This window comes from Furipterus horrens, unplaced genomic scaffold (assembly GCF_987537825.1).
Source record: "Furipterus horrens unplaced genomic scaffold, mFurHor1.1.pri manual_scaffold_3, whole genome shotgun sequence".
NCBI lineage: Eukaryota > Metazoa > Chordata > Mammalia > Chiroptera > Furipteridae > Furipterus > Furipterus horrens.
Genome location: NW_028327173.1, coordinates 131,980,617 through 131,994,686, shown reverse-complemented (window position 1 = coordinate 131,994,686; position 14,070 = coordinate 131,980,617).

Genomic DNA, 14,070 nt, shown 5'->3' with positions numbered 1-14,070 from the left:
AATTCCACATAGCAACAGCAATCCTTAGAAAGAAGAACATAGTGGGAGGAATCACACTACCTGATATCAAACTATACTAAAAGGCCATAGTAATCAAAACAGCCTGGTGCTGGCATAAAAACAGACATTGATCAATGGAACAGAATAGAGAACCCAGAAATAAACCCACACCTTTGTAGTCAATTAATATTGGACAGAGGAAGCAAGTACATACATACAATGGGGAAAAGACAGTTTATTCAATAAATGGTGTTGGGAAAATTGGACAGATATATGCAGAAAAATGAAACTAGACCACCTTCTTACACCACATACAAGAATAAATTCAAAATGGATCAAAGACTTGTATGTTAGACCCGAAACCATAAAAGTTCTAGAAGAAAACTTAGGTAGCCAAATCTTGGACTTTGCTCATAGAAATTTTTATCAGATAAATGCACTATTGTTAAGAATGTTAAATTATTCTCCAATTGCAGACATTTAAAAGTATTTCCATTTCAGAGACCATGCCATATTAGGATTCCACATTAAGTGAGTTATTGAGTAGTTGTTGCATTATCCTTGCTAAGTGAGGGTGGAATATTGGAGAAACAGGAAAGTTGCAGATCACACAGGACTTTGTAACTCAAACAATGAAATTATCTGGCCTGTGTGAGAGAAACGTGTGTGCCATCACTGCTACTCCAGTACCATGGCACTTCTCTAGCACTGTGGATAGAGTTACTAGAGACATCAGTGTCGAAAATAAACAAGATCCAATTACTTTTTAAAAAATTGTATTTTAAGGAATTTGGTAGATGTATTTTAATTAAATGGGTATATTATTTATGATAAATTTTAAAAATGTTTTACATTTCAATGAACTTTAGGTTCAGATGACCACCGAAAGTTAATTTCTTCTCTGAGTCCTTTCTCACTGACTCTAGTAGGCATATAGTCAATGGTGTTCTCAGAGATTACCAAATAATCAGATGCATAATTTATTTATGGTGTTATCTTATTTATGGACTGAGTCTCTTGTTCACCAGAGTGTGAATCACTTATTTATGGCAACAACATTTTCTTAATCTTTGTAATTCTTAGCATCTAATGTACTGCTCAGTATAGAGTAGATTACTAATAAATATTTGTTAAATAAATGCATGAATAAATGTCATCTGTCACTCAAAATTTATGTTTAAAACTACTTATTCCCCCAATATGATGTCAGCATATCCTCTGTCTTCACACCGTTTATAATTGAGACAGAAAAAAGTGAAATAGTAGCACATGACTTATTAAAGTTTTTGTTACAGAACTGAAGTTTGCCTTGCAGGTTCTTCAACTTTCACAAACCCAATATAGTCACATGTCCAGTGTATAAAAGTGTCCACTGAATCCTGGAAATAGTTTCTGTTGCTGCCACATAATTTTGTGTTGTTAACTTTTATTGCAATCATTGAATCAGAGATTTGGATACATACAAAGTCAAACTGTTGTTCATTTCATTATGCATAAAATATATAATTTATATTTTCAATGAGTTTTCTATATATTAATGACCATGCATTTACTATAACCTGTAATTTTGGTTACTCATTTGAATGTGCAAGTTACAGGAAAGATTATATTCTTCCAATATCTCATTCCCTTTATTCTCACATACTAAAAGAATGGTTCCTTGAAGCTGTGAGTAATTTATATATATATATTTCTACTTTCTGTCTTCTTTGAGAAGAAAGCAAATTTCAAAATAAGGAAAAATTTGGGAGAGGATGTTGAGATTGCAAATTTTTTATGCAAAGAATTCTTTCCAGATCAGGTATTTCAGTGGGGAAAATACTTGAGAAAAATCTATCCATATTTGCCCCCAGGAAATAAAGTTACAACCAGTCACTTAATCTAATAACTTCTCCTATTCCTTTCATAGGTTCATCTCACAGGTAGACTGGTATCCCTCATTTTCATTTTCTTTAGTTTCTTTTTTAGCCTCTGATTCCCTGATGATATCAATTGAAAAGTACACAATTGCAAATTTAGCATTACATTTCTTTATAATACTGTCTTTTCTTCTTGACCCAAAGCTACATGCTAAATCAGTGGAGCAAAGTGAGTTTAATTCTTCTCTTGGCTTGTTTACTTTCCTTCTCCATCAAGCAGTGGGAATTAAAAAATACAATGCCTCAATCTTTTTTGATATAATTACATGAGCAATTCTTATAAAGACCTGCTAATTATTAATTCCTTTCAACTTTTCATCCTTTCCCTCATTCTCACTGCATCCCCCAAAGTTAGCCATAGCAGAAGGGGGACATCTGCTCAGAAAAACATTTAGATTGCTAATGATTCTTTTTAACATCTGTTACACTGCTACTGAACAGTTGTTGTTTCTTTAAGGAGGCTCAAGGGACAAGACCTATGTCACCTTAATAGTGGGTACTTTTTGGAAGTAGTAAGCCCTATGCCTTTGAGAGCTATCCAAAAGTACTATTGTGTACATACATAAGTTAATGTGTCTGGTCTTACATTTCTTCTTTGTCCGGCCCAGTATTTCTGATTGGAGTGATTTGTGTCTGGTAATATTTGATAGGGATTTTTTTTTTTTTTTTTTTTTTTTGGTCTTCTTATTCCATTGCTCATTACAGTTGCACTTTTAAAGAGAAATGGTATTAAGTACAAAATGTATCTCATATCTCCTGTTGAATTGGATTTCAGCATTTTATCAAAAAAATTCAAATGAGCTTTTATACCAACAACTCAATCTGTATGATAATTCACAATAAGGAAATTACTTGAGAATATGGGCTGGGACCAAATATTTTGTTTTCAGCAAATGTATGTGTAGTTATTCACAAGGACTTTGCATAAGAAGAAATTTTTTTAAAAATCCTTTTAAATGTGTTTTCCCTTGTTATCCTGGAATTGCTCTCTTGTCCTCATGCTTCAAAACAATAATCATGTTCCTCACACATTCAGATCACAGAAGCTAGAAATGACTAGTGAGACAAGATAAAAATAATGGTAAACATTTTAAAAGGAATTTTCAGAAGTCAGGTTTGGCTGTAAAAATACCCAGTATCTGAAACAGAATTTAAAATAAGTATAGAATAATTTTGTATTGCAAATTCATTTTCCATTCAATTTGAGATTAAGCCAATCCTAATACTTAAGGGAGTTGTCACTTGACATTTATTTATTAGTTGATCTTTTCTACATAGGAATAGGAATATGTATAGATAGACATATAACAAATAGTAGACATAAAACTAGCTTTCTCATATTCTGCACTGTCTTGCTATTTCCCTTTGTCTTTCATGTGCAAAAAGCCTTATTGCAACCTCTGGTGGATGAATCAATTATGATACTGGGGGAAAATAACCTAATGTTTTTATAGAAATTTATATAACTATATAGAATGCTTTTACTTTACATAACAATGCAAACACTAATATCAATTATTTAAAATGGAAGTTATTTTTCCTCTGACATCTTTAGACAAATATTATGAGTTTATTGTTTTACCACCTTAGGAAAATCCAAATAAAAAACAATAGCAACTGAGTAACAATCAAATTAACTCAGCTCCCTGGGTTCTTTCACTTTTGACTTTTCACTTAGCTGTAATTAAATGGGTACAAGAGCTCTGTCATTTTAGTTATTTTTTTAAGGGGTTGATTTATAAGAGTAAATCATCTGTAGTTTGTTAAATCAATTAATAACAGCTAATCAATTGTAAGTTTTCTCTTGGGTGTATATTGCAAGTTTATGTCAGCCTGGAATTTAAGAGCTAAATGTTTTTGTTCTTATTCTTTCCTCAATATGTTCAGCAAGTTATATATTACTTGATTAATGAGTAATTGAAATAAAAAGTATTGTAGACAACAGATGTTAACTGAGATAAAAGAAATGATACCGCTTAAACAGATGATGCACTCATGTAAAAAGTAGCACTAGAAAGGTCTATTTAGTACAAAACAAAATATGACAAGTAGTATCCCTTTATGGCTAATTCTAGGTCCAAAATTCCCTGACTCCAAGACCATTAGTTTTTCAAATACATTAAAATTATGCCTTATAATAGAGTTTAAGTTTCATAAAGTGCCTGCATGGGAAGTTTAAACATGTGGGCATTTCATTATATTGCTTTCTTAAATTTTAATCTTTTAAGGTTGAATGGTAAATTTTTGAATTAAACATAAATCTTATTGTACAATCTCTCTCCCATTATTTTACACATACTTCACTTCTGTAAAAGATCATTCTGAGTCTTCTCCACTGAGGTGTTTCAGATAAAATATGAGAAACTTCAGAACAATCCAACAAAGTCTGATTCCACTTCAGACTCTATCAGTGACTTTCTTTCGTGGTTTCTAAGGACTTGCTTTCTTTGCCTTCTCTATTTTCCTGCTTTCCTTTCTCCCCTTCATCCCTCCTTTTTTCTTTCTTCCCTCCCTACTTTCTTTTCTTCTTTCCTTTCTTTCTTTTTTTTTTATTTTCACATGTCTAAAATTTATATGTATCTTACAATTAATTACAGATTATATTTTTATAGGTAATATTTTACTTTCTCAGTGAACATTAAATAATACATCTTACCATTAAATACATCTTAGGGTCAATAAACATGGTAAGTAGGTACTTAAGAATATGTTGGATTTAGGAGAACCCATTGGTCAGATTATGTATACTATCCTTTGTAAGCAACAGCTAACACTTGATGATGCTCTTTATCCTTCTTGAGTACCCAAAAACAATCTCAGCCACTCACTATATTTTTTAAGCTGATTTTCCTATTAGTTTTCTAAGAGCCAATGATCCAAATTACATGTTTAGAAGAGAAAACTGACCCTGGTATATATCATATATGCTAGATCATGAGACCACCATGATCTGTGGACCATTAATGATGGGATACTCAAGTGGATTTTTCTAATGCAACATCTGAAGTAACTAATGTATGCTCAGGTGTTATTTCATTATGTGAATAAAGTTTTCTCCATATATCTTAAACTTAAAAAAAACCTACCCATTAAGAAAACTTTAATAAAGATGTAATATTCTTTCATATTTTAGAGAGCAAAACATATGCTTGAGACTGGTATAGTATTTTATTTCTGCTTCTGCACATCCATCCAGCAAAGCATCAATTCCACAGCCTTAGGTACTACTTTGTCTTTCTTGTCATCCCTATTATTGGGGGGGAGGGTGGGGAAATAAAAACGTATGTAAGTGATGTAGCCCTGGGTTTGTTGTGTATTTGGAACAAAGATAAAAAGAAATGCTTGAGTGTATGTTACCCAAAAAATCTAACATCAGTAACAATGACAAGAGTGCAATCCAAGAGCCTATTTATTCATATGCAGAAGGATGCAAAAATTGAAATTAGCAAGCCAATTTATGCCTTTTTTCACCACTTGTGTCTTTTTATTAAGGCACATGGCATCCCCTTCCATTTAGCACTGCTCAGGATCCTCTGGGTGTGTCACAGTCACCATGGTGAGTCTCAACGGTCTCGAGATGTCTCACCTTGCATGCCTGAGGGTCAGACACTTATCTCAAAGGGTATGTGTGCATTTGCATTGTATTTAGAACCCCAACTACACATTATGTTGCCAAGTTTGAATCTAATGTTTCTTTTTTTAAGTATACTTTATTGATTATGCTGTTACAGTTGTCCCAATTTTCCCCCCTTTGCCCCCCTCCACCTAGTACCTACCATCCTTTCAACAACCTCTTTCCCTTGGTTCATGTCCATGAGTCATGCCTGTAAGTTCTTTGGCTTCATCCTTTCCTATACTATTCTCAACAGTTCCCTATCTGTTTTGTTCCTACCAATTGTGCTTCTTAATCCCTGCACCCTTTCTCCATTTCTCCCTCGTCTACTTCCCAGCTGATAACACTCCAAATGATCCCCATACTTATGATTCTGTTTCTGTTCTGGTTGTTTGCTTAGTTTGCTTTTTAGATTCAGTTATTGTTAGTTGTGAGTTTGTTGTTATTTTAATGTTCATAGTTTTGATCTTTTTCTTAAATAAGTCCCTTTAACATTTCATGTAATAAAGACTTGGTGATGATGAATTCCTTTAGCTTTATCATGTCTGAGAAGCACTTTATCTTCTCTTCCATTCTAAATCATAGCTTTGCTGGCTATGACCTCTAAACCAAAGGAGAACGCATGCTTTCTTCACGAGGGAGTTCACAGGACTAGAACCAATTGTGTCCAATGTCATCAGAGGCATTTGCAGAGATTTCTTAGAATCCCAGCAATAATGTTGACACTGACAACTGAAAGAAAAAGTGCAAGGGAATATTTTTGTAATACTGAAATACTATAGAGCATATTAGGATCAGACAAAACTATTATATTAAAGATGGCAACAGCTGTTTTAAGCAAATAAGCATTCATTTAAAGCTACTAGCTTTAATTACAATTTAGACTTAATTGTTGACTGCTGAGGCTTCATAATCATGACCCTTAGAAACTAAGGAAAGGGGATACATTGTGGATTAAAATCTTAAAGTTCTATTCTAACAAGAGTATTAAATGTGTGGATATGCAAATTCCATAGCTCAATAAAAGAATCTGATACTTAAAAAAAACAAAAGTTGAAGGTCCTTGCTTTTCATCACTTTAAATACTTCTTGCCAGCCCCTTCTTGTCTGCAAAGTTTCTTTTGAGAACTCAGCTGATAGTCTTATGTGAACTTCTTTGTAGGTAACGCTCTTCTTTTCCCTTGTTGCTTTTAAGATTCTATCTTTAACCTTTGGCATTTTAAATATGATGTGTCTTGGTGTGGTTCTCTTTGGCTCCAAGTTGTTTGGGACTCTCTGTGCTTCCTGGACTTGTATATCTATTTCCTTCACCAAATTAGGAAAGTTTTCTTTCATTATTTTTTCAGATAAGTTTTCAATTTTTTGCTCTTTCTCTTCTCCTTCTGGTACCCCTATGATTCAGATGTTGGTACGTTTAAAGTTGTCCCAGAGGTTGCTAAGCCTCTCCTCATTTTTTGTTTGTTTTTTTATTTGTGTTTTTTTTTTTTTTTACATTCTTGTATCTTCTTTCTGTTCCAGTTGAATGTTTATTTCTTCCTTCTGTTCCATATCATTGATTTGAATCCCACCTTCGTTCACTTCACTCTGGGTTTCCTGTATATTATTCTTCATTTCACTTTGTGTAACCTTCATTTCCTCCTTTATTTATTTTTGCCATATTCTATGAGTTCTCTGAGCATCCTTATCACCAGTGTTTTGAACTCTACATCTAACAGGTTGGCTATCTCCATTTCATTTAGTTTTTTGTTTTTTTGTTTTTTCCTGTGGTTTTGTTTTATTCTTTCATTTGGGCCCTATTTCATTGCCTCCTCAATTTGGCAGCCTCCCTGTGTTTGTTTCTGTGTATTAGGTAGAGCTGCTTTTACTCCCTGTCTTAGTAGTATGGTCTATATAACAAAGGCACCTCTAAATTGTATGGGGCAGAGCCTTAGGTAATTGCCAAGGTGGGGCCACCCGCTTTACAACTTGGTGTCTCTGTTTGTGCTGAGAGGCTCAGCGAGGGGATAATAATGCTGCCTGGCTTCTGGTGACTTGCCCACCACTCACTCCATTTCCAGTCACTTCACCCACTTCCCTTCTGGGATTCTCACCCTTCCAGTTGCTTTCCTGGGGTTTGTGTACATTTTAAGACCATTGGGGCCCTTTAAGCAGTGAAAATCTGACAGTTTATTCTGTCGCCTCAACATTTACTGGTTTTTACAGCCAGAGGTAATAGGGGTTTATCTTCCTAATGCTGGAACTCTGGGCTGTGTGGTCAGGTCTGGGGCTAAGATTGCTTGCTCCCAGGGTATCCCTCCCAATTTTTATCCACCACACATGAATGTGGGACCATCTGTTCCTCTGCCACCACCGTCATTTCTCTGAGCAACACTGCCTCTCCACCCCATCTCCACTGCTCCACCCCTCCTACCCATCTGGATGAATGCAGCTTCTTTAAATTGTTGGTTGTCGGACTTTCATATAGCTCTATTTTCTGACAGTTCTGGTTGTTATTTGTCTTTGAGATCTGGTTGTAATTCTTTCTATGGTTGCACGAGGAGACAAAGCATGCCTACCTATGGCTCCATCTTTTCCGGAAGTGAATCTAATGTTTCAAAGTGAATTTAATAAGCACATACCAAAGCCAGAAAAAAGCAATAGCATTGTATATAGTGACCCTGCATTGTATTTTTTCTACAATAAGCAATATTTAAAAACTAATTTTAATCACTCAACTCCTTAGAAAGGTCAAGTTCATTATAGAGTTTTCTTGGACTGTTTAATTTATTGTTCCCATTTACTCAGCTGCCTTTATTACTATGTAGATATAAAATAATAGGAAAAATTTATGGAGGCTATCTTCAAAATACTCATTAGTGCAAAAAATTAGAAATATTTATTAACATTTATTAAAAATGGGAAATATTTTAGCAGGACTTATGTTCAAATGGTTTACTTGTAGTTCCTAAAATATAGTTTGGAAAAGGCACTTAGGCTAGCAAGAAATTTAAACAAAAAGGAAATTAAAAAGAAATAGCTATTAAGTCACTTTCTTCATTTATATTTATTACATTTGATACTCAGATTGTAGTGAAAAGGCTTTTCAATTCTCAAGGTATGCATATTAGCAACAAGAAATAAATAACCAATGTTATTTCATCCAGATTTGAAATAAGCCTGTTTTATGTCTTTGTTCACTCTTAGCTGGGGAAAAAAACAAACCCAAAGGCCAGTTCTTAAGCCAACAAACGTTTTGCTCCCACCTTGTGGTAGTGTGCTGCATGGCTAGTTTTCCAAATGGGAGACCTCAGAATCTTGGTTGAAAATGACTTATATTTATATTGTCCTAAGCACTGATGAAAATAAGATTGATTAGGAAAGAGCCTTTGTGATCCACCAAATACAGAGGTCTGTGATGCAGGGCTTTGCAGCATGCAAATCAGCAAAGAGTGATATGAATGAACAGTGCTGCAGAAAAATAGGCTTCTTTCTCTACTTTGGACATAGAATTTCAAGAAGTTTTGCAGGCTCCTTTTTCTGACTACACTAACAAGCTTGTACATCAAAATTTAAAATATTTCTAAGTATCGAAATTATTTCACAAGCTAAATTTACAGTATTAACAAAAGCACACCTTTTCATCTGCTTTCTTCCAGCATTAAAGAAAACGTACAAAGAAACACATAAGACACCTCCAAAAAGATACTATGTATGTGAAATTTTCTGCAAAAGTATAGAGACAATTTAACTTAAAGGCTTATTTACATAACTTTCTTTCCTTTTCTTTTTCATTTCTGTGGATTGAGAAATATATGGAAGAGGTGTTTTTGGCTACTAAGTTGAAAGATCTGAGAATTTATTTTTTATTTCCTTAGGTTCCTGTTTATTCCAAAGTTCACTACCTCAAAGTGTCAGCCAGAACTATACCATCATATTCTTCTCCCCCAGATTGGTTTTACTCTCTCCCTAATTGAGTTTAACATCCATATTTATTAGAAAGAACACTCATCTGTCTCAGCGAGAAGAAAATAAAAGCATCTTAGTTTGAGTTTGCAACAACCTTGGCACCAGCAACTCCTTTTTTTCTCCTTACTATAGTCAAGGGCTTCTTCAAAAGAGTTTGTGGGCCCTGTCATTGTGTATCACCATGGCCTGGAAATTTCTGGAAAGAACTAGCTTTGTGTTTTCCAAAGGCTTTTTCCACCCAAAGCGGTACTGCTTTCAGCACAATTTAACTTGTGACTACCAGCCTGTGACTGAGGGTTGCCTTTCCATTCAAACTTGTCAGATCGAGTTCAGGGAGATATAGTTAAATGGGTCTTATTATTTCACAAGCGTAGAAAAGTATGAGTGAGGAGTTAGCCTAATTAAACTGAATTCCTAAATGACTTGAAATTGAATTTTCTTTTGTAATAAAAGTGCTAAAGAAACAAATCTATTAGATATTATGTTTTATTATTTGTAAGATGTAAAAATGATACATATATACATATGCATGTGTATATATACACAATATATGGATATATGGATATATGTGTGAGTATGTATGTATTCATGAACATATACATATATATGTTTTTACTCTTCTTAATTTTTGAAATCACAGCCAATGAAAGTGAAATCAGTTTGGCATTTTTCAGTCCTCAGAGTATCTAAATGGTATCAGAAATAATTAAAATTATTCTTCATTCAGGTGTCTATAAATTTTTGTCCCTTAAAAATAAGCAATAGATGAGTTTTTACTAATTAATTGTCATTTACTATCAATTAATGTATCAAACTTAAAAATAATCTATTCTAATTATCATGATTGTCTTATTCTTTTCTATAAAAACAATTTTGGGCATTTAAAAATACTTGACTAGAAACTCCTTTTCTAAATGATGACATTAATTTCAAAATGCCAGCCACACAGCTGTTCAACATTTCAAGTTGAAGATGTGTAGGGATTAAATAATACACAAAAGTCCCCAATATCCACTTTATTCCACATGTAATATTAACTTTTATTTTACTTTTTTCTGTGATGTTCACTGCATATACTATTAACTTTTATATAACTTGTTTCCCAGTTTCTAAAAACACATAGAAGAGCTATTCTAGTAAACATATTTTGAGACAGCTTAACACTTGTTTCTTTGGTATATAAGGGGATTATTTTTTTCTTTGCAAAGCTATTACTTTGAGTTAGGTTTGAGTTAGTAATGAATTGTCTCTGTTTATCTCCTTACACTCCCCACTTGCATTCTTATCTGAATGTCCCATCTGTAAGAATTTGAGTTCTGTTTATCTATGTTACATTCATAACTGACTGCAAGTTAAACCACCCTGCCTTTCCTTTAGGAGGCAAACAGCAGTAATAAATGAAGATAAAATTCTTTATTTCTCATCTGGCATGTCACTACTTTTCCTTGCTGAGGAGGTATCTGCAAGGATACATTCCCATCTTAGTTTTCTTTTTTCTTTCTCAAGTCCAATTTCTTTTCTTTTATTGTAAAATTTTCTTCCATTTACTGTATTGTTTTATTCATTTATTTTATTTTTTATTAAATTTATTGGGGTGACACTAATAAAATCATATAGGTCTCAAGTGTACAGTTCTCTGCTACATCATCTGTATATTGCATTGTGTGCCCACCACCCAAAGTCAAATCTCCTTCTGTCACCATGTATTTGAGCCCCTTCACCCTTTCTTCCCCTCCCCACTCCCCCTTCCCTCTAGTAACCACCATACCCTTATCTGTATCTAGGATTTTTTGTTTGGCTTGCTTATTTATTTGTTGCTTTCAGTTTTATACCACACATGTGAGTGAAATCATATGGTTCTTGACTAAGAAAATATGAAATACTGCCAGTGTGTGATGACATGAATGGATCCTGAGAATATCATGCTAAGTGAAGTAAGTCATACAGAAAGAGTAAAGAACCATATGTTCTATCCATTTAAAATTTATGAGTTCTCACAGAAGAGTTAAGATGCCAAATTTATCATAGTCTTAGTTTCCTCAATTTTATTTAGCACATATTTAGTCTCACTTTTTTTATACAAAAGGAAAAGTAATTTTATTCAGCAAATAAGTGAAATAGACACGACAGCTTATAGCTTAAAATATAGTTTTGTCCTGGAATCTTTCAACAGTATTACAAATATTTTTCTTTTTTAATATTATTTTGTTTTTACCCAAAATTTATGAAGTGGCTACTATGGACCAGGCATGTTACTTTGACAATATAAGAAAATAAACATCTTCCGCATTCCAAATTATTAGAATAGACTTTGGACTTAACAACAGTAAACTGACAATTATTACAAAGTATGACACGATGACAATAAAGGCATGCACTGGCTTGTGAGGGTGGCAGTGAAGAGGAGCATAATGGGTAAAGGTCATGGTGTCCTGGGGGACATTCCACCGATGCTCTCAGTTTTCAAAGAATACCCTTTTGACAGTTTTAGTAAGAACGATCTTTTCAAACAGAAGAAACAGAAGTACATATCTATTCTAATGTATACATATGTTCATTTTATGCCATAGTATGAAATGACCTAAGTCATCTTCACACTTCCTTGATCAAATGGCCCAACTATTTTTTGAGTCTCTAGCATATCTGAGACATTTTATTAGAAGCAACATAGAAATAAAAAGATTTTTAATTTCTTCAGTTCAAAACTTCCAAGCTACTTGGAATGAAGATATCTAGATAATATGATCAAGGTAGAAATCCTTTCTGTGATTACTCTAGTGTAAAGGCAAGCCCCTTTGGCCCTCTGAGGACCAGAACTGTCTGCATTATCTCCAACTGAAACAGATGCTGTGAGAGATCTGAAAAGGCAATTGAAGCCACAGTAGGGAAACTTGTTATTGGATGCTTTTTAAATCTCATGCCTTGTAACATACTAGCATTTGAGAAGGTCAGCCTTGTTGAGGCATGGATACATTAATAACAAGTATCTCTTCATAACAAACTTCACTTGATACTATAATTGACTTCACATCTTTGAGATTTTTATTACTGTGAATTTTCATCAACACTTCACCCAATATCCTAACTTGCCATTGAATAATGCCAGGTGAGTATTATAGGTCTGAGATTACAGATTCAGTTATGTGGTTGATAGTCTCTATTATAGGACCACTGCCAGTCTATAAATACAATGAAAAAAAATTTGTAAGATGCTTATATTTGACCGTTGCAACAGTTATCTGTTAATAGCACTGGGCTGCTGTCAAAGAATTACCTGAGTGACTGTGAACTCCTACAGAAATGGACTAAAACTTCAACTTTCTGGAAAAATTTTTATAAGAAACTGCCACATTTTTCTAATTAAAAACAGTCTTGATCACTTTTCTTTACAATATAATTTAAAGGGGGTCACATGAATTAGAGAGTAACTCCTCCATTTAAGATGAAATTAGGAAGACTAATAGAAGTTTAGGAGTTAGTTTAAAAGGTCAAGCTTTCTTTTCTCATATAGACTTTCTCTTAAGCAGAGTCCCCACCCAACTCCTGAAAGCTATGGAAAGTGAGTGAACACCTGCTCAAATAAGGCACCAGAGAAACTCTACCAAGCCAGAGAACAAAATCCCAGCCAAGATCCTTTCCCACAGGTTACTTGATTCGTCGGCAGCCGTCCGTCTCGAGAGACGATGGTGTAGCTTCTTAAAAGTCTATCTGCACCGCCGAGAATGGTTGTGCAGTCCGACTCGGGAGTGACACGGTATCTGTCTCCTCCCGTGTTGAATCGACATCTTGCGATGACGCTGGAGTGTCCTCTCCAGTGAAGCTGAAGCTACAGAGCCTGGGCAGGGTGATATGGAGGGTCTGCTGTTGCCCATGCAGCAGACCCCCCCTCTCTTCGCAGCTGAAGGGTCCAAGGGAAAGACGGAGTCAATACAGCTTGGCTTCAGGTGCGCCGCAGGAGTTGCCGGTGTTGACTACAACGTCGAACCGCCTTAGGGACTCCGGCTCCGGATTTTCTGTCGGGGTTTACTCCCTTAGCCTTTCCCCTGAAGAGGTATGCCGCAAGGCAGCGGAGGTTTTTTGGAGTCAGAGTTTTCCTTCTCTGATGTGCCCTGACTGGAAGATCGAACCAGCGACACTTAGCTCGCAGGCTGACGCTCAATCCACTGAGCCAAACCAGCCAGGGTCAAGGTTACTTGATTAGCAGGTGTCTAATGAATGCAGCTCAATGCATTTTCCGCATTCTCTGGTAAGACTAGCAGGAGGAATGACAGCATAGCTGATGCTGCGGTAGTCTCAACATCAGACCAATTTAGGGAAGGCAGGCATTTGATGCAATCTTGTGCAAGTCTTCAAAGACAAAAATGCTAAAAGTTGGCTCTGAATGGCAATACAGCATTAAAATAAATACGAAGTGGAAATCAGAAAGAAAACTTAAAATTGAGGAAGAAAACAGAACCACAATGGGTTTCCCTTAATGATCCTACATAAATGAGGTTGCAGTGGGTTTTATTAATACTTGCAGTATTTTCTAAGATAAATTTATATTTATATAGAGAAAGGGAAATATTGTTATTCCCCTTCAAGGTAAAATTC